Consider the following 23,062-nt stretch of genomic DNA (forward strand, 5'->3'; position numbering starts at 1 on the left):
ATTTACAATTTGTACAGAAACCAGATGGCAGTTATAAGAGTCGAGGGACATGAAAGGGAAGCAGTGGTTGGGAAGGGAGTAAGACAGGGTTGTAGCCTCTCCCCGATGTTGTTCAATCTGTATATTGAGCAAGCAATGAAAGAAACAAAAGAAAAATTCGGAGTAGGTATTAAAATTCATGGAGAAGAAATAAAAACTTTGAGGTTCGCCGATGACATTGTAATTCTGTCAGAGACAGCAAAGGACTTGGAAGAGCAGTTGAATGGAATGGACAGTGTCTTGAAAGGAGGATATAAGATGAACATCAACAAAAGCAAAACAAGGATAATGGAATGTAGTCTAATTAAGTCGGGTGATGCTGATGGAATTAGATTAGGAAATGAGGCACTTAAAGTAGTAAAGGAGTTTTGCTATTTGGGGAGCAAAATAACTGATGATGGTCGAAGTAGAGAGGATATAAAATGTAGGCTGGCAATGGCAAGGAAATCGTTTCTGAAGAAGAGAAATTTGTTAACATCCAGTATTGATTTAAGTGTCAGGAAGTCATTTCTGAAAGTATTTGTATGGAGTGTAGCCATGTATGGAAGTGAAACATGGACGATAAATAGTTTGGACAAGAAGAGAATAGAAGCTTTCGAAATGTGGTGCTACAGAAGAATGCTGAAGATTAGATGGGTAGATCACATAACTAATGAGGAAGTATTGAATAGGATTGGGGAGAAGAGAAGTTTGTGGCGCAACTTGACCAGAAGAAGGGATCGGTTGGTAGGACATGTTCTGAGGCATCAAGGGATCACCAATTTAGTATTGGAGGGGAGCGTGGAGGGTAAAAATCGTAGAGGGAGACCAAGAGATGAATACACAAAGCAGATTCAGAAGTATGTAGGTTGCAGTAGGTACTGGGAGATGAAAAAGCATGCACAGGATAGAGTAGCATGGAGAGCTGCATCAAACCAGTCTCAGGACTGAAGACCACAACAACAACAACATTTAAAAATCTAGTCAATTGCCGTGCTTCAATTCTGACTGTATCACTATTAGGCATAAGAGTAATACGAATATAAACATGACATGATATGTATATTCTTCCATGTTTGCCAATGTCTCACTCTAGTTTCGTAGTTTATTAGGCAGACAGGATTTAAATGAGATAGCAGCAAACACGAAAGAATACATGGCAAAATGTTTATATTTGTATCATTCTTATGGTGAAGAGAATACTGTGTGTGATTCACAATTCATAAAAGTTCCTATTAGCAACCATCTCTTCTCACAGGTAGGAAAAAATTCAGAACGTAGAGTTGGCCATATTGACAAACATCCCAATCTTGCTTGTCGGATTTTCGTAGTACATTGAAATGCTGCTACATTCGAAGTTGAACAATACGGAATTTGTATTTACTTCGTTGGATAATGTATGAAAATGAAGTAGTCGAAACTCGGGGCAGAGAAAAAAGCTCGTCTTCCACCTTTTTTTAAAATTTTTTTTACTGACGCAGAGGTTTGGGCGCTACGTATTAGAGGTGGGCCAAACGGTTATTCTGGAGTAACCGTTATCACAGTTCCAGTTATTCTTTAATAACTGGCAAGTTATTTTTCGCTAGCGAATACCGAATACTCCAAGGGGCTACAGTTAAATACCGACATGGAAATACGGAAGCGTCCGATCCCGCCCGTCTGCTCTGACCCCATGAATCCATCAGTTTAGTTATCAGTATAACTGCGAGTAGTGTGAAATGGCAGGAATGTCGTATGAATCGTATCATAACCTTAGCTTATTAACTCAGAGTACATTTTAGTTGATGTTAGAACGATTATTAGTGTTTCATATTATATGTTTGTAGGTTATCGGTCGCTATTAGAAATATTATCTTCTCAGCTGCAACAGAAAGTTCGCGGAACTTCGCCACAGCACTGTTTAAGTAAAATGTTACAAACGTGCGTTTTTAAGTACGAAGTAATATGTAAACTGAGTACTGTAGGTTCAATTCGAAGCTTAATTTCTTGTGCTGCTCACATAATAGAATAAAGTGTACAGCCTTGTAATACAACAAAAAAATCTACGTAATGTGACAGATTCGTTTGCTCCTGTGCTGTAAAAGATAGTCCTATTGGGGAAAGTGTGAGTACGCTAATCCAAGTTTTATGTGAGATGTGGAAACTGCTCGATTTCTCCAGCTACAGCATGTTTATAACATATGAAGACATGCAGATCGAAAAGGTTGGCAGTGTTACATTTCTGGGACTACAACTCGATAATAAATTCAGTTGGGAAGGGCATACCACATTTTTTCACTCTATTATTTCATAAGGGAGCATATTCTGTGGTAACTCATCAAACGTAGCAAAAGTTTTTCGCATGTAAAAGCGTGTAATAAAAATCGTTTATGGTATAAATTCAAGAACATCATGTAGGAACTTTGTATTCTAACCACTGCTTCCTAGTACATTTATTCCTTAATGAAATTTGTTACAAATATTTCCAACCAATAGCTCAATCAGTACTAGAAATAGGAACAGCAATCTACATAAAGACCTAAAATCACTTACCTTGGTCCAAAAGGGGTTCAACATTCAGGAACATGCATTTTCAATAAACTGCCAGCAAGTCAGCAACCATTAAAAATTTGTTTTCAGATAAAGCACGGTTTACAGTGTGTATGAAAGACTTTATGATACAGAAGTGTCTGATTCTACCCATCATCAATATGCCAGAAATGGCTATTTTAAGTGTGTCTATGACGTCACTACATACACATGGCAACAAACACGAAGATACATATAAATAATACAATATCTCCCACCAAAAATACAAACCAACAGGACAACTGCGGGAAGTTGGGGGTTTTAGGGTGAGGACAAGCTAGTAAAAAGAACACACCATGATCTCGAAACACAAAATGAAGAATAAAAATACAGCATTCTGCTACACCAACAAACATCTGCAGAAATCGGACACTTCCCTTGAACACTATAGGTCAACCATAGGTGACCATACCAAAACACAAATACCACAACTAAAAGCACGACAATTGGAATCGGACATTTCCCTTGACCTACATAGGTAAACCTCAGATGATGATACCAAAACATCAACACGTACAACTATGAAAATGGGAATCGGTCATTTCCGGTGACCTATATAGGTCCACCACAGCTACTGATGCCAAAAAACCAAAACCCCAATCATCCTTACATAAATTAAATCACATTCAATACTCCATAAATACACAAAACATCACATCACAGCTAGGAAAAAAAAAAAATTACCACCAGCAAATTCTGGCACTGCAAACTAGATCGGCCAGCCCCCCCCCCCCCCCCCCCATCCCCAACACACACACACACACACACACACACACACACACACACACACACACACAAAAACAACCAGTTCATAAACACCGTGCCATAATGACATTTACACACAACACCACCTTTTTACACCGAAGCAGACGGGTGGAATCGGACGGTTCCATTGACCCCTCCTTCTACTCTGTAGATGAATATCGTAACAGAGACTGATAGACCAGCTTAGGTAAAAATTCTGCTATATTTCAGTTTTGACAGCACTTGGTTGCAACAGTCAAGATCGGGTATTCTGTGTATGATAAATTTATTAAAAGTGCGTAACTATGTTTTATTCTGACAGTGTATCAATTCTGTAAGTATTAGCAGTTACTGTAATATATTCACATATTATGACAATCTCTTGACAAATGATGAGGATAATAATTATTATTTTCAACTGTATTATGTTATACTTCCTGACATGTTATTTGTCATTCGCGATGGCCAGCGGCTATTTCCGAAGAAGTACGTAAATATTTGTTCACTCCAGTAAATATCGTCTCTGAAATATCACCGGGGTCTAAGACTGGAGTCACTGTGTCAGGAACGCAGACACACAGTTATTACGTTACCAACTTCCAGGTTACTTGTAACCGTAGTCCGGTTAACTGCCAGAGAGCGAGAGCTGTGAGCCAATAACGATAACTGCCAGAGAAAAATACCGATCTCTGACATTTATTTCCATAGTCGCTCGAATTCCTTATGGTACCTCTCTTTATACTACCCGTCCAAGCTAAATTGACACATGAGGCGGTGGCTTAAGGGAACGACCTTACTTGTTAATGCCTGTACTGCAGCTCCTATCAGCCACCGCTCAGACATTAACTTTAATTGTTTGTGCTAAAAGTAACGAATGCGCACGATATAGTACACAGTTCTTATCAACAGATGGCGCGCAGTCTCACAGTTATTCCCATGGCCTATAGACCGCCTTCCAAATGGTCTACCCTCTCCTTAGTTCCTAGCCAGATCTCCGAAGAGTTGACGGGAAAGCGTCAACAGATGGCGCGAGGCACTGTTGACATTAGACAGTTATTGAAATAACTGCCTGTGTCAGAGGAACGGTTATCGCAGTAACCGTTACTTCTCAGTAACCGGTTATTTCTATCAGTTATGTTATTTTTTGCCACTTCTACTACATATATTCGACGGCAGAAGTTAGTTATGGCGGCACCTACCAAAATTTTTAAGAACTTCCACTTACTTTGCACTCGGTTTTAAGCCGCAGGCGGTTTTTTGGATTACAAAAACCGGAAAATAAGTGTGGCTTAGATTCGAGTAAATACAGTAAGTGAGGAATCTTAAGTCTGAACCAAAGTTGCCATCTGATCAGAAGCACAATTTTTCACAAACTGATCAACTCCTTGGTTATCCTCAGTACAATCAAACATATGACTCAGCCAACATGTGACAATATTCATGAGCCCCTTATGTTATGTACCTCAAATTTAAAGGTTAGAATTCTTGTTGCACACCTGGCACAACAATCAGTTTTCCATAGTCTGGCTAACACCTAGCTAAGTGATTGGTTGTTAGTCTCTAGGATGAACTTCCAATGTTCCCCTGCCAAGCAAAACTGACAAGGCTTCCAGTTCACAGTGAAGCACCTTTATCTAGTTCATTTAATCCCCTCAGCACATAGGCAACTGCCTTCTTACCCCCTTCTCGCTCCTGCAAGAAAGCTGCTCCCAACCCTAAAGCTGACATATCCTTCTGAAGAACGAATTCCACATTGAAATCCGATATGGCTAACACTGGGATTGACTTAAACTTCTTGCTTCAATGCCAAAAACGAGGTTTCATGTAAACTGTTACATGGAGCTGCCTTCTCTGTGAAACTGCTAATGAACTTCATATAAAACAATTGGTCATTCCCACAAGCCTAGTAGCTTGTTTGACATTCTGCTGGGGTGGGAATTGATTAATGGCTTCCTCTCTCTATAGGTCAGTCTGAATCCTTTCACCTGAAACTGTATGTCCTAGAAATCTGATAGAGGAATATGCAAAAGCAACCTTCTGTCGATTAACTGTCAGGCCTGCCTTTCTTTATCACTCGAAAACCTCCCACAGATGTTGTATATGTTTCTGAATCAAGCTGTTATACAACACCAAATCATCGAGATAAAGGTAAAAATACCTTAATTTCACATCAGAAAATACAACAGCCATTTGTTGTGAAAGGACAGTGGGGCATGTAGTCAATCCAAAAGGGACATGATTACACTCCAATGTGTTTCAGTTCATTACAAATGCTGCAAACAACTTTAAAACTTCCTCTAAGGGTATCCGATTACATGCTTGATTGAGATTTAACCATCCAAATTATAAATGCAGACTTAGCAGTGGCACTGAATGCAATATCATCTTTTTATTTAATTCAAGGTAGTCCACTACCTGGCAGTGCTCACACTAATAACCTCTTGTTATTGGCTCTTCTCCCCCATACACTTCCTTCTTACATGTCCACATTCAATACACGTCAACATATCACATATTTCATCAATTATTGTTTACTTAGTGCCCTTTTCTACTAAAGTCTTGGACCTTCTGTCTCGCATTTCAACCTTTACTCTGTCAACCTCTTCCTCTTACAGTCTAGGTACCACTATTTGAATCCACAAATTCCACAGCCTGAATTTCCTGGACTATCTTGTCTAATTTTGGGGACCAGATAAAAAAAATACCACCCACTGTCTATTCTCAAAGCTTAGCTAACTTACCAACTAAACTTTGGTATACATCTGTCTCAAGGTGACCATACTCCTTTTAATTCAATCTACATGATATATTAATGATTTGTGAGTGCCCTGTACATGGCCTTTTTGATGATAGATTAACTCCTGCAGAAATCTTGGAGGAATTACTCTGTAATCTCTAGCCCAAAATTGTTTCCAAGTGTTGTTTTACAATACAGCTTGCAATATCTCTTCATGTAAACTGTCCTTCCCCTTTACAGCAAGTACTCTTAAAGCATGTAAATAATTTATTTCCATGGCTCATGCTCTATTCTGAAACTCCACCATTAAATAAAAATTAAAATACAGTATATGGTTGACTGAATGAAAAGACAAATGAGAAGATCCATTCCAAAAATCCTGTTATGGGTCCTGAGGTTTGCAAACAGAATAACAGGGATTGTTTGCCCAGCCTCACTATTATGATCTCTCTGATTAAATTCACTATCAAAATCATTAACTTTTTTATTATGGTCTGGAACTACTGATTAATAGTGTTACTATAGGTTGCTAAGCATTTTTCCTGATTTTTGTCCACACCATCTAGACCACTCATTCTATCAATCAAGAGGTTAAAATGGGCCTGGAATCTCTGTACCCAGCTGGGAGTACAATTATCCTCAAATATCGTAAACTCTAACATTTCTTCACAGCTGGCAAGAACTGCAGTGAGTTTGGTAATCCATTGAATAACCAGCAATAGGGTATTATCAGGTACTTGTTCAACCAGCACCCACACAATACCTTTAGGCTCTGCCTTACTGCTCTGCAGTCACAAAGTAGCTTGCCTCTTCTCAGGAAAATAGGATCTTTTATATTCCATAAATCTGAAAAAATTTCAAAGTAGTATAATAAATATCCACACTAACTCCATCAATCAACCATGCACTGCTACCATTTGAAATACTGTATTTACTCGAATTTAAGCCGCACTCGAATCTAAGCCGTACCTGAAAAATGAGACTCGAAATCGAGGAAAAAAAATTTTCCCGAATCTAAGACGCACCTGAAATCTGAGACTCGAAATTCAAGGGGAGAGAAAAGTTTTAGGCCGCACTTCCAAATCGAAACAAACTTGGTCCATTGTAATATTAGACACAATTTAGGTTGAATGAATGACGATACAGCTGTAGTAGTTTGGTTCGAGTCGTAAGCTTAGCAGTTAAGCTTTACCAAGTAGCCGTTGTTATGCATCAGGTGCTCCATCCGTATTTATACGGGTACCCTTCCTTTTTCACGTGCTTCGTCTGGTTTGAATTGATTGCTTATTTTTCTTTGATCTGACAAGTGCAGTTCTCTTTGTTATAGGTGTTTCCGTCACTCAAAGCTGAAAATGCATTACTGTACTGTGTCATGCATTGTTTGTCGCATTCTGAAAATGAGGGTTTACGGCCTGTCGCCGCTCGCGGTATGGCTTGCTTTTGTGCACGCTACCGCCGCTTACAATTAAAAAAAAAAAACAAAGAGAGGAATCGTCTCATTAGCGAAACAATGGCATGAGACTGCTATTCGTTGCTACTTACACTGCTGCTTTCTTTGATAATGATCAACAAGAATCAAATAATAGACTGCGTATGATAGAAGATGTTCTGAACGAGAATTTAGCGAAAATTTTTTCCGTTTGAAAATCTTTGCAAACGCCTCTTTAGTACATTACATTGTGCATAGAAATTAGAGTCATCTTAGATTTAAAAATCTAGTCAATTGCTGTGCTTCATTTTTGACTGTATCACTATTAGGCATAAGAATAATACGAATATAAACATTACATGGTATGTATATTCTTCCGCGTCTGCTGTTGTCTCACTCTAGTTTCGTAGTTTATTAGGCGGACAGGATTTAAATGAGATAGCAGCAAACACGAAAGAATACATGGCAAAATGTTTATATTCGTATTATTCTTATGGTGAAGAGAATACTGCATGTGATTCACAATTCATAAAAGTTCCTATTAGCAACCATTTCTTCTCACAGTTAGGAAAAAATTCAGAAAGCACAGTTAGCCATATTGACAAATATCCCAAACAGTCTTGCCAGTCGGATTTTCGTAGTACATTGAAATACTGCTACGTTCGAAGAGGAACAATACGGAATTTGTATTTACTTCGTTGGATAATGTATGAAAATGCAGTGGTCGAAACTCGGGGCGGAGAAAAAAAAGCTCGTCTTCCACCTTTTTTTATTTATTTACTGACCAGAGGTTTTGGTGCCAGTATTTGTCTTTGTGCCTGCGAAGCATGCCTGCGTAGCGCTACATATATTCGACGACAGAAGTTAGTTGTGGCGGCACCTACCAACATTTTTCAGAACTTCGGCTTACTTTGCACTCGATTCTAAGCCGCAGGCGGTTTTTTGGACTACAAAAACCGGAAAAAAAGTGCGGCTTAGATTCGAGTAAATACGGTATGCATTTGGGCCCTTAGAATTAAGATTGGAATGAACTAAGTATGGCTTCCCAGTGGGTATGGTGTCCCAAAAAGTGGCTTACACTGTTTGAACTTTAACAACCAAGGAGATAGTAATGATAATTTGATACAATTGTGATTACATGGTGCTCTAATGACTAGTGTGTGTAGCTGTTGTTTATCTTCATTTGCAGATAACAGCATGTAAATAACAAGACAGCCAAAAACTTGTTCTTGGAACAAAGAAAGTGGATTGTAATTTAAAAATGTTATTGGAGATGTGAAAACTTGAAAGAAATCAGAGGCAATGGTGGGCAGAGTTTGGTGCTTCACCAACACCACATGTAACGATAACAAAATTATACAACAAATTTGAGAGGGAAGGAAGTGTGCCTGATCTGAAGAAGGGACAGTATGGCAGGAAGAAATCAGTATCACACAAAAGAGATGGACTCTCAGATACAAGCTTTCACAAGATCTCAAGAGAAGTACAGACAGCAAGCTGTGCATGAATCTGGTATAAGCAAACCTAGTGTTCACCGTATTTTAAAGCAAGCAAAGTGGACACACTACTTTACCAGGTCGCTTCACGTGATTAATAAGGATGATATAGATAAGTGCCTCAAATTTTGTGAATGGATTTGTGGTAATCAACAGCTAACTGATGTCACTGTTTGGTCTGTATGGCAATGATTAAATTCAATAGGACCTTCAACTGCCACAACTGTGTATACTGGGAAAAAGACAACACCAATGTGATGGAAGAACAAGCCACTAATCTTCCTGGGTTATCAGTGTGTTGCAGTATATCTGACATGAATAACTAGGCCAGCTGGCTACAACCACTGGATTCATAAATGGAATTTTGCCAAGACCAAATGTTAATACAACAATAAATTATTAATACAGATTGAGATTAAATAAAATTTAAATGAATTTAACACTAGGCTTAAATGACAGCATAAGAAAGTGAACCAGTGCAAAGCAACTTCAGAACTATAGTGAGTCTGTGGCAACCATCAACATCAAACGTGTGTATCAATTTGGAGAAGAACTACTTTGATTCATGTTTATATGATCTTTCACTCAATCTGGTATGAACGTCCCATATGTGCGTCCTGTGGCTCTGGTGTATTTTGTTAACAGTAATAAAGTGCTTCATTTCTATGTTCGACTATGTGTTGGTGATATCCTCTGCTCAATGATTTGCTGTGGGAATAGGAACTGCCCCTGACATCTTCCACTTGATTGTGTTTTCATGTGATGCATTTATGCCTTTGTGCCTAAGCCTAGACAATGAACCAGACACAGTTCTGTGAGTTGTACTCTGCTATGGATGCACAGGCAGTGTTTCTCGACAGTGAAATTCCTACCATTCAGCCTATACTGATCCCACACTCGTGTGTGCCTACCATCAAGTATCCACCTGTCAATGCGAACTCTGACCTCTCTGAGGTGTGGCCACCTTGGCAGGAATGTCCACTTCCACAATGTGCCACAATACCTTGATTTCATCCCATGCCAAATCAAACAGGAGAGTCCTTGCCATTCACACTGTCACTGAAGCAGATGTACATACATAATGTGGCCCTACTACCTCCATCCACTACACGTGGACACATACTTTCATGCATTCCTCATACAAACAACATTCTGATTCGTCAATTTTCAACCCTGGTTGCAACACCCAGGGCACTCACATGTTCATCCACGACAATTACATTGTATAACTACCCCCCTTCCCCAGTGCAGACCTCGGGCAAGCTTCCTGGGTCCACACCGCCATCGCTGTTCAAAATGGCTCTGAGCACTATGGGACTCAACTGCTGAGGTCATTAGTCCCCTAGAACTTAGAACTAGTTAAACCTAACTAACCTAAGGACATCACAAACATCCATGCCCGAGGCAGGATTCGAACCTGCGACCGTAGCGGTCTTGCGGTTCCAGACTGCAGCGCCTTTAACCGCACGGCCACTTCGGCCGGCCCGCCATCGCTGTCACAACACTGCCACTCATCTCTTCCTACAGAGTCATGACAGATACTTGTCAGATGTTTTCCTTAACTACCTTGCCTGCAGAAGTAGAATCCCTAAACATAGTTCGCCTTGGTCAATAAATTGTTGGACTTTTCATAGAATTCTGGGCAACAATGCACACTTAATGCACCGGTTTAGCCACTTATATGATGAAGCAGACCTCATCAGTGACTTGCTGCTAGATCTGCCATCTAAACATAAATATGCTACAGCTCAGTCCTACATTACCGAACTCCTGTCATGCCCTCCTGGCAAAGCAATTCATTACATGATTCATGATGAGCAGCTGCTGGGTCAGACCCTTCTCAATCGTGGCAGCATCTCTCTGCTCCCAAGTCACATCTACAGAGATACCTGCTGTCGCACTGTGAACCCTTTGCTTGGTTAAATTGCCATCCAGTCTTCAGCTACATCTCCTGTCTCATAAGTCTGCTGTTCTAGGAGAGAAACTCCACCTCACTGAGCAAGCCTACAGTATTATCCAGCATCCCCAGCTCCTTCCCCCCTGCAGCTCCTCCATGGATTCAAAGGCTGGCTACACACCTCCTGACTTGGTCCAGATGCCTCGTCGTCTGGCAGGTAGAGGTCATGTAGATGACATGCACTCCCAGAGTTATCTCCAGTGCCACCTGGTGGTCAATTTCCAGCACTACCTGTGCCACCAGTGTGCATCTCCCATTCTTCTCCTGTGGCCAAGCTCTGCACGATCTTGTTGTCCACCACGTGCTTACCCAAACTCCAGCCACAGATCTGTCAAGGTGCCACAACTTGCGGCAATGCTGTATGGCACCGGCTGCCTACTGAGTTGTCTGACTTGCTGGGCTTTCCCATGAGTGGGCTCTATGTTTTTGTTCCTGCCAGCACTCTACACTCCCTCATTGACACAGGGCTGATACTAGCATTATCCCACCAACATGCATTTCTTTGAGTCTTCTTGCTGCATCACTGTTTCCCCATGCAGCCACAATTCTGACATACCTGTCCGCAGCTTGGCAGACCTTTGTCTCCAACTCACACTGGACCTGGAACTCGCCTGGGCCCTGTAGGTTGCTGACATCGACTGCACCGTCCTCAGGATAAACTTCCTCAAACATTTCAGCCTCTTGCCAGACCTCCAATAGGCCACTCTGCTTCATCATGCATTAGGCTCTCGCATTTCAGATATCTTTGACTCCTTTTCACCTTCCACCTCCATTCAGTGGGTCACACTTGTCTGCACTACCTCTGAGTGCTCATGTCTGACAGTGGATTGTGTCAACTTGCTAGCCCAGTTTATGACTCAGGGCCAAGATATCACTGACTTCCACATCGACAATAATCTGCATCAGCTGATCGTGCCGAGGTTTCGCCTGACCCCGGCCCACCTCCACCTCTGTCTTCACTTTTGCTGCAATCTCCACAGATCAATGACAAGCTTACATTGATTCATGTATCTCACCTTCATCACCCAGTGTTTTACGCATCCACCCCCTCCATTATAGATGCTGTTATTAACAACACCTACTATGGGCTAGTTACTACCGAAGATCCCCCTATCCAGCATAAGGCTCGCCACCTCAACACCATCAAAATCCACAATGGTAACACTACAATACAAGACCTCTTAGATTTTGGATTGTGCATCCTTTGGACAATAATTGGTTGTCGCCTATACACCTTGAGCCTAAAAAACATCGCTCTCTCTGCTTGTGCAGGTACTATTGCAAACTCAATGCTCAGATGATCCTTGACAATTATCCAGTTCTGCAAATCCAGGATTCCACGAAACAACTGCATGCAGCAGAGATTTCTGGTGTTATTAACTGACAAAAAGCTTATCACCAAATCCCTATGCACTGTGATGATATACCTAAGACAACCTTTACTACGACATTCGGTATATTTGAATACTTCTACATGTCTTACAGTCTCAAAATACTGTGCATTCATGGCAACATTTTATTGATTCAGTCTGATTACCTTTCTGCTAAGCTTACCTTGATGATGTTCTCATCTTCTCCCCTTCTGCTGAAGAGCACAAGCTCCATTTATCTCAAGTTCTCACAGCACTCACTGACAACGACGTTGAGATAAACCATGATAAATCACAGTTACATGTGAGCAGTGTCACTTTCCTGGGCCATACCATCTCCACTAATGGTATTTGTCCTACATGTGACCGTGTCGCATTCATCTGTGATTTGCCATTACCTGAGACATTTTGCAACGTCCGTCGCTTCCTTGGAATGATCAATTTTTTACAGCTGCACATCCTTCAGGCTGCATCGCTAAAAGCCCCTCTGACAGACACCTTGGCAGGCAAGAACGCTTCTAGCACCCACACAGTACTATGGTCTGGTGACATGAGAGTGCTTTTGACACACTTAAAACTGCACTGGCCAACACTGTCTCACTCACCCCATCACCAATCCACACACTTCTGTCACCACTGAAACAAGTGTGTCTTTGATCAGAGCTGTCCTACAACAGCACACAGGTGACTCAACACAAGGCCTTTGGTTCTTTTCCAAAAAACTCTCAGCCTCACAGTGTAAGTGGTCCGCCTTCGATAGGGAACTGTTGTACGACAGACTGTCATCAGGAACATAAACCCCAGGAAAGAGAATCTACATATCAAGTCAACCAGAACTACCCACACTACAATTACAGTAGAAATGGCAATACAGGATTGTTGAAAAATAACAGGATAAACGAAAGACCTGCACATCATTGTTTGTGAAGGGCCACAAAAAAGGCAAGCCACTCATGGCAGTATATCACATGCCCGATACACTTACTGATGAGGAATTTCTAGAAAGCCTTTATGAGAAGAATCTAAGTGCTAAATGGCGCACCACAAAAGATGACTCAAAAGAAGGTTTAAAACACAGCCTAATGGAAGGGGTTTCAGTCATCAGATAATCGGGATCAGCCTCTGCCTGTACAGAGTCCTAACACAAACATGCAGAGTCTACATAGACTTCAAATCACTGCCTGTGAAAGATTAGACCGTATACACCAGTATTTAAGTGTTGTGACCTTTGACATACAACTAAAACCTCCAGACAGGCTGATGACATGTGCACTAAGTGTGGTAACCAAGGACACAAGTGCATGTTCAATGCTTGTGTTTGCATCCCCTACAAACACAGAGGCCATGCCTGCAACAAAACAAAAGGAGGTGATTATTAAACCTATAAACAACTGCATGACTGGCTCCTGGACAGTATAGACTACGGAAACTAAAATTAACACACACACACACACACACACACACACACACACACACACACACACACACACACACACACACACACACACGTGCCCGTGAACATTCAAAGCCAGTCACCACAACACATAAATACAAATCACCGTCAACAATACAGAGAAGCTACTGAAGAGCAATTTCCTGGAGAAAACAAAGGAGTCTTCTGCTGGAGATTTATGATGAAAATGAATTCATCCAACCCCTAAGACACTCAATGACATTTCAGGATAGCTATATTAATACAATATAATATATAGATGACAAGACAGTCGGTGGCTCTATCAACTGCAAAGTGGTAAAGCAAATCAAAAGACAATCACAGCATTGGATAAACTTCCAAATAACATTAACGCGGAGGATAGATGAATTGGAAGTTGAGCTTACATATACTGCACACAAGAAAATGTACAAACGAAACCCATAGGCTCATTCACAATTTCATCCAACCAAAGTACATCACATCACACAAGCACAAGATGCACACAAACCCTCCTCAATGCATCTCATTGCAGTTTGCAGAGTGTAGATGTAGATGTAGACTCATCATAACATGAAAAACCCAATGATGCATGTACATGTGAACAGCACATAAAACCAATCAAATTTGTCTTTGGAGGCACCCTCCACCCAAGACAAAAGATACAAGGAATAGTCAGATACACAGAGCTTGAATCAATAGACACTGAAACAATCAGGCCACAAACCAATACAAAACCCAGAACTACTGAACCCAGACTTATAAAAGTAGACAAATTAGATGAGGACAAATTTGAGGGAGACACATGTGATATTTGCAATGATGTCAGCATTCATCTAGAAACAACTGCCATTCCAAACATCAACAAAGACACCATAACACAGTCAGTTCAGCACAACACAAGTCACCGCCATCACCGACACCACACCAGCAAGCACCAATAATATTAGTGAAAAAAGTGTGAGGACAAATAACACTGAAGAAGCATGTGACAAAATGACGTGTAACCATGTGACATCCCAAAGAGATCTTAAAACGTCTCCCAGTCAGTGACCCACACCAAACCACAATCCATCTAGTACCACCACAGGAACCACAGCAGAAACCAGCACCAACAAGAAGCCGCCTACACCTAATTATTATTATTATTTAGAATTGAACTTACTTATAAGTAGGCTAGAGAAAAGACAATTACTGCAGACATCACAGCAGATGACTTAAATTGTGTTATCCAAAGGAAGATTCTCTCTTGTTTTCCAGTAACTGAGCAGACACACAGAATCATCCTAAGGAGAGAGAATATTTCTACATCAGTAAAGCCACTGCTTGACCTCATGCTCCAGGTCCACCTGTACAAGGCAGAATCATTCAACTTGGACAAAATATATACAGATCACGTAAAAGCACATAGATGAACATATTTTGATTACTCGCAGACAGGCAGTGAATGCTTTGTACATATAAAACACCCAGAACAAATAGGCAAAATATGAATATCTTACAACATAAAAAACAGTACAACAGTTAGCACAGAAATCCCTAAAATAGCACAAAACTTGCAGGTGGACATTGTGTGTTTACGAGAACCTTATAATAGAAATGGGCAACTAATACTTCTACCAAAACACACTACCACAGTAACACGCAGCAATGACTGTAATGCTGTAATAGTAATTTTAAATAGAACTTATAACATAATTAAGTTAACAGTTATGCATTCACCATTTAGTTACCAGAGAAATAATCAATGGAAACATTACATGGGTGATTGCATCCATGTACACCCAATACAGCCATCAAATACATAATTACACAGACCAATGTATGCCAGAGGCAAAAAATTTGTGATAAGAGCTGACATTAATTCAAGATCCACTATCTGGAACTCAGACAGAACAGACGACAAAAGACCTAATAGGAGAAACACAATTACATGTAGTGAACTCAGAGGGACCTATACCAATATATGTAGGGTTTTATGGTATGACCAGTAATATTGACTGTATGCTAGCAAATAATGCAATAATATTGTACATTACAAACTTGACCATACACAGATATAACCAGTAGTGCCCACAATCTCACACCATATGCACTAACTCTCACTCAAAACACGACTACCAGATCACACACCACACACTTATTGTTCCACAAAGTAGACCAAAACAAATTAATGGAAGTTATCCAACAATGTGATCTGCAAAACATCAATGGTGATACTGATTACAGAGCACACAATCTACCACAGGTAATACAACATGCACAAAACACATCAATAATGATGGCAAAGAACATAAAACGCTCACCAATGTCATGGACCAATGAACTTACAAGACTCAAACAAGTTGTCAGATGCAAATGAAAATTATTTCAAAAGGCAATACTAGATAGGGACAGATGCATAAGACTTGAAGCATACAGGCACGCACAGGACTTATACAGACAGATCCTGTACAACCAACGTGGACAACTGAGGGGGTCTGCCTAACTTTATTTCCATTCACACAATCATCAGTCTTGAATCGTGATGTGGAACCTCCACACATTTAATCGTTTTATGCATGATCATGACATTCATTTTGTGCTATAAATGAAAATTATACGGTATTCAACTTAACTTCACCACTGTTTTAATTATGTTCTTCATTACTTTGCTTCTGCTGATTTTTATTAATTTTATTTAAATGATTTTATTATTCATTAATACTAGAATATGTGCAAAATATTATGTATGTAATTGGTGCTTCCTTAACAAAACCTATTGTAAACAGCTGGTGCTGATATTAGTATATATGCATATGCATAGTGGTGGATGACTACCGGTTGTTACAAAAAGGTACGACCAAACTTTCAGGAAACATTCCTCACACACAAAGAAAGAAAATATGTTATGTGGATATGTGTCTGGAAACGCTTACTTTCCATGTTAGAGCTCATTTTATTACTTCTCTTCAAATCACATTAATCATGGAATGGAAACACACAGCAACAGAACGTACCTGCATGACTTCAAACACTTTGTAACAGGAAATGTTCAAAGTGTCCTCCGTTAGCGAGGATACATGCATCCATCCTCCGTCGCATGGAATCCCTGATGCGCTGATGCAGCCCTGGAGAATGGCATATTGTATCACAGCCGTCCACAATACGAGCACGAAGAGTCTCTACATTTGGTACCGGGGTTGCGTAGACAAGAGCTTTCAAATGCCCCCATAAATGAAAGTCAAGAGGGTTGAGGTCAGGAGAGCATGGAGGCCATGGAATTGGTCCGCCTCTACCAATCCATCGGTCACCGAATCTGTTGTTGAGAAGCGTACGAACACTTCGACTGAAATGTGCAGGAGCTCCATTGTGCATGAACCACATGTTGTGTCGTACTTGTAAAGGCACATGTTCTAGCAGCACAGGTAGAGTATCCCATATGAAATCATAACGTGCTCCATTGAGCTTAGGTGGAAGTGTAGGTGACGAAACTAAAATGAGCTCTAACATGGAAATTAAGTGTTTCCGGACACATGTCCGCATAACATCTTTTCTTTATTTGTGTGTGAGGAATGTTTCCTGAAAGTTTGGCCGTACCTTTTTGTAACACCCTGTATAGTTGTAGAACAACACTTTATCATCAGAATCAGTCCACAGCACGAACCAAAATAATTCCTAGAAACACCATGATAACACTGGCACTACAAGTTGCATATAATTTCTCAACTATGGGAGCCAGGGTGTGCCACGCTGCTTACTGGAAAAGTCTCAGAGTTAAAACTACACTTTTTCCTATGTGAAAATACACTACACCCCAGATGAAAGCACATTTTTTTCCATGTTAAATGACAATATTCTTTCCCTCAGAGCTGCAAAACTTACCAATCCTCTGAATGTTAAATTTTTATACACTGTTGAAGAACTTCCAGGGACATTAGAAAATGTGTTTTGGATAGGTCTTTGATGTGTGGCAGCAAGTACTGTATATTAAGAAAGTATAATTACGGATTCCAGCAAATACAGGATGGTAGCTTCAAAGCACTGAAATCGAGATTGCGATGCACAATGCGCTTTTGTGAGCCAGTCATAACTCATGTCATGTGATCTCACCTGCCAATGACAGCAGATATTCAGAGCACGGTTTGGAAAGACAAAACAATTCACTGGCACAACAAGTTAAAGAAGCAAACTGGTATTGCTCCGATTGCAGCATACCTCTCTGCATGTCAGAACACTTTGGCTTTGCCACAGAAATGCCAATTACATGCAAAATTGCTCAAGAACTCACTACTTAATACTTTTTTAAAATACTTATAGTTTCTGCCATCACTATTGCATAATTTGTATTCTATGAAAGAACTAAAATAAATATGATAAACTATCCTTGAAGCTTGCTCCTTTTAAGTGTGTGTTGCCCTTTAAGATATATCAAACACAAATGGCCAGTAAAATTTTAAATAATTGCATAAATGGCTGGTCGTCTGGACCTGAAATGTTTTGAAGTAACTAGTCCTCAAAGTGGAAGTTTTCAATGATAATCAAATGCCCCATGCGAGAATTCATCTTATTCTCATATGTAACATAATTCGTCTTGAGTAAAACGAAATTTACTACGAAAGTAACACTTCTCAAGCCACTGTTCACGATATTTTCAACTGAACTGTTATAAGTGTAAATGGTTGTGACACCTCACTCATCAAAAGCAGTTTGTTATGAAGTATTGCTTAGTCTTCATCCTAAGCCCTTTGACACAATTTGCTGTTGACAGATGCTTGTGTGTGTATTGTGTACATGTTGTATATAGCACACTTTCTATGCAATGTAAGTTTTATTTTGGGGTTATTCTCTTTTTTATGTTTTACGGCTGCAGTGTATTCTCTTGTTTTTGTTTTATTGCAGCAGTATTATTCTGCAGTAGCAGGCCAAAGTAAAATTCTTTGTTAGAGTATCAGTTATCACCAGCCAAAATTAACAAAAATGTAACGAAAAACTAAAACAATGAAAAATTCCTGGAATTATAAAAAAAAATCCCAGGTTTTTGCCAGATGTCCCAGGGCACATACACCTTGAGTCTACACACTGCTTTTGGGTGAGAGATCACAACCACTTTTTGATTTATTTAATATTGTTCTGTTGTACAAATGAGACTTCAAGCAACTTACAATGCCCAGTAACATTTCAGAAAGAGAGACAGTAGCATTCAGAAGGGGTTGCGGTCCTACATAAAACTGAGAAGTGGATTTAAGGTTTCCATTCAGTCCCTTGTTGACCAGTCTGGTGTGGCAGTTGAAGATAGAAAAATGAAAGCCAAAATTTTAAATTTCACATTTAAAAAATCGTTCACATGGAGAATCATACAAACATACCACCGTTTGACCATCAGACAGCCTAGATGGAAAGAGTACTTCAGGGCATTGCCCCTTACATAGCTCTCATTTATCACGAATCTCTCACCCAGCACTAAGTCCCAAAAAATTGGAAAAAAAGCACAGGTGAATCCTGTATATAAGAAAGGTAAAACAAAGGACCATAAAAATTACAGACCAATATCGCAAACTTGGGTTTGCAGCAGAATCTTTGAACGTATTCTCAGTTTGAATATAATAAAATTTCTTGAGACAGAGAAGCTTATGTCCACAAATCAGCATAGTTTTAGAAAGCAAATGCAAATTATGGATGAAGGGCAATAGGCAGATTTCATATTTCTAGATTTCTGGAAAGCATCTGACATGGTGTCCTATTACAGGCTGTTAGTGAAGTTACGAGCATATGGAATAAGTTCACAGATATAGAAGTGCCTCCAAGACTTCATAAATAATAGAACCCAGTATGTTGTCCTCAACAGCGAATGTTCATCAGAGACAAGGGTATAGTCAGGAGTGCACCAGGGAAGTGTGACAGGACTGCTGTTGTTCTCTGTATATGTAAATAATTTGGTGGCTGGGGTGGGCAGAATCTACCGTTGTTTGCTGATGATGCTGTGGTATATGGTAAAGTGTACAGGTTGAGTGACTGTAGGAAGATACAATACAATTACACAAAATTTCTAGTTAGTGTGATGACTGGCAGACAGCTCTAAATGTGGGAAAATGTAAGTTAATGCAGATGAGCAGGAAAAACAACCTGTACTTTTTGGATACAGCATTAGTAGTGTACGGCTTGACACAGTCACATTGTTTAAATATCTTGGTGTAATATTGCAATGCATTATTAAATGGAACAAGCATGTGAGGACTGTGGTAGGGAAGACAAATTGTCATCTTCAGTTTATTGTGAGAATTTTATGAAAGTGTGGTTCATCTGTAAAGCAAACCATATATAGGGCACTGGTGCAACTCAATCTTGAATACTACCAGTGTATTTGGGATCAGTACCAGGCCTGATAGGAGGAGGACAGCGAAGCAATTCGGATGCGGGCCACTAGGTTTGTTACTGGTACGTTTGAACAACAAATAAGTGTTATGGAGAAAAAATGGCTCTGAGCACTACGCGACTTAACTTCTGAGGTCATCAGTCGCATAGAACTTAGAACTAATTAAACCTAACTAACCTAAGGACATCACACACATCCATGCCTGAGGCAGGATTCGAACCTGTGACCCGTAGCAGTCGCTCGGATCCAGACTGTAGCGCCTATAACTGCACAGCCACCTCGGCCGGCTGTGTTATGGAGAGGCTTTGGGAACTCAGCTGGAAATCCCTGGAGGGAAGGCGATGTTCTTTTTGAAAAACACTACTGAGAAAATTTAGAAAAGTGGCATTTGAGGACGACTGCCAAATGATTCTATTGCCACCAACGTATACTGCACATAAAGATCACGAAGATAAGATATGAGAAATTAGGGCTCATTTTGAGGCACATACACAGTCATTTTCCCCTCGCTATATTTGCGAGTGGAACAGAAAAGGAAAGGACTAATAGTGGTAGAGGATACCCTCCGCCATGCAGTGTATAATGGCTTGCAGAGTATTTACGTGTTTGCAGATGTGAAGCCATGACAGCTCTAGTGCTGCGGCTAGCTGTGCTACATTTGTTGGTTGATGATCCATGGTGTGAACAGCCCGATCGACGTCGTCGCTCAGATTCTGGACTGGGTTTAAGCCTACCGAGTTTAGTTGTTAGGGAACTATGGTAAACTCATCCGGGTGCTCTTCAAATCATGGTCCTGTTGCTAGATGTCATCGTGCCGAGGAAATCAAGCTGCATTTAATGGTGGATGTGGCCCCCAAGGATAGTTGCATGCTTGTGTTGGTCCATTGTGCTTTCCAGAATGATGAGCTCACCTTTGAAAAGCCATGAAAACATTCCCCATGTCAAAATATTCCCGCCTCCAGCTGGGAAACTTTGACAATTGTTGTAGGGTGTTCGCTTTCAGACATTTCGTACTGTACACACCAATGACTATCTGTTTGATAGAGCACAAAATGTGGTTAATCTGAAAATGCCACCTATCACTCCTACGATGTCCAGTTGTGGTATTGGCATGCAAATTCCACTCTTTGTCACTGATGAACAGCAGTCAGTATGGGTGCATGACCCTGTCGCCTGATGCGGAGACCCGTACACAGCGAAGTTCACAAACGGTCATTGAGGAGACACTGTTGGTAGACCTTTCGTTCATCTGGATGGTCAGTTGCTCAATAGCTGCATGTCTGTTCGCCCATATACTTCTCTGCAGCTGCCATTCACTCTTGTAACATATGGGCCATGGTGCAACAGTTGCCTCAATGCCACTTTTGGATATTGGCATTTTGCCATGCACAGTATACTTTAACCATGGCAGCACACAAACAGTTTGCAAACTTAATTATTTCACAAATGTTTCTACCCTTGGATTGAAAGCCAATAGTCATGCCATTTTGGATGTCAGATAAATTGCTCTCCCTTCGACATGTTTTATGTACCCTCCACTAACAGTGCTGCCACCTGCTGCCTGTGGGTGTTTATTGCAAACTGATGTAGTATGCAGATGTCACTTTAATGTGACTGGACCATGTAGCTCAAATAACTGCTTTGTGCGGATTTTATTTTATTTATTTCTAAACTCTGTACCAGAAAAGGACTGCTTGAAATTCTTTTAACAAAGAGCAGGCAATGATAATTAAAATCATTCTTATGCAGTTGTTTCTACATCAGATAACATTTCAATAATGCGCAACTTTCAACATATTGAATTTCTCACTACTGGAACCTCAGTTTAATCAGCCATCTAGTAAACAATCAAGTTCCACAACAGACAATAGCTGACAACAGGTTCTTCTCCATTATAATCCATAAGAGGATTTATGTTCAATAAATACTTCTTTTGTGATGTACAAGAGTCCTGTGAGGACTCACAGGAGTGGAAAGCTTTTTTCTGTGTGTTTTTTTCATATACTCTCTCATAATTTTTTGTCTTTTATTGGTTCTTTAATTTTTTTCTTTATAAATTTTCTAATGAGCATTCTGTAAACTATATACTGCCTCGTTTCACAGCCAAGGACCTCCAGCTCGTAATGGTCCCATGGAAATTGTCAAATAAATGAAATACAAGTAAGAAAGTTTTAGCAGGATGCAAAAAAAAGGGGGGAGTAAAGGAGACCACTCACCATTTATCAGAAGAGTTGAGTTGTCAACAGGCACACACAAAAAGAAATTAAACTTCCTAGCTTTCATGATAAAACCTTTGACGAGCTAGAGGACACGGACACACACACACACACACACACACACACACACACACACACACACACACACACACACATCCTGTACCTCAACACTGTGCTGGTTGGACTCTCAAATCCATTTTTTGAAGTAACACACAGACTGCATCCCAATCCATCTTGCTCAGTGTTCCCAAAATACAAAAGAAAGTATGAAATGAGAAACATAACAGACTTGAAGTACAAGTAATGAAAACCTCTGAAGGTCTCTCAGTTCTGTTTTGAGTAACTACTTGGTACATACTGCTGCACTGCTTTTTCCTTATTCCAGTTTCTGCTGTGCTGCACACACTCTTGTGTTTTTACTTTTCTATCCATAAAATTCTTCAACTATCTGTTCTATCATGGTGAAGAGGAAGGGATGGGAGTTGTGGAATTGTTACTGTGGTTATGATAGTATAGTAGTAATGGATTCTGAAAACAGACCTGGGTATTGGTTTACTGGGAAGATAAAATAGTCATGAATATCTGTTGATACAAAGAATGAAATCACCAATAAAAATGGGGGAGCATCATAAGGAAATGAAATCAGAAGTTACGGATGAAATTACAGATACAGCTTTCAGATTTGAAGAGGAAAAGGAAGCATGATCTGGGAAAGTTAAGAGTAGAGTAGAGTTAACCAA

The sequence above is a fragment of the Schistocerca serialis genome, chromosome 1, assembly GCF_023864345.2.
Source record: "Schistocerca serialis cubense isolate TAMUIC-IGC-003099 chromosome 1, iqSchSeri2.2, whole genome shotgun sequence".
Taxonomy (NCBI): Eukaryota; Metazoa; Arthropoda; class Insecta; order Orthoptera; family Acrididae; genus Schistocerca; species Schistocerca serialis.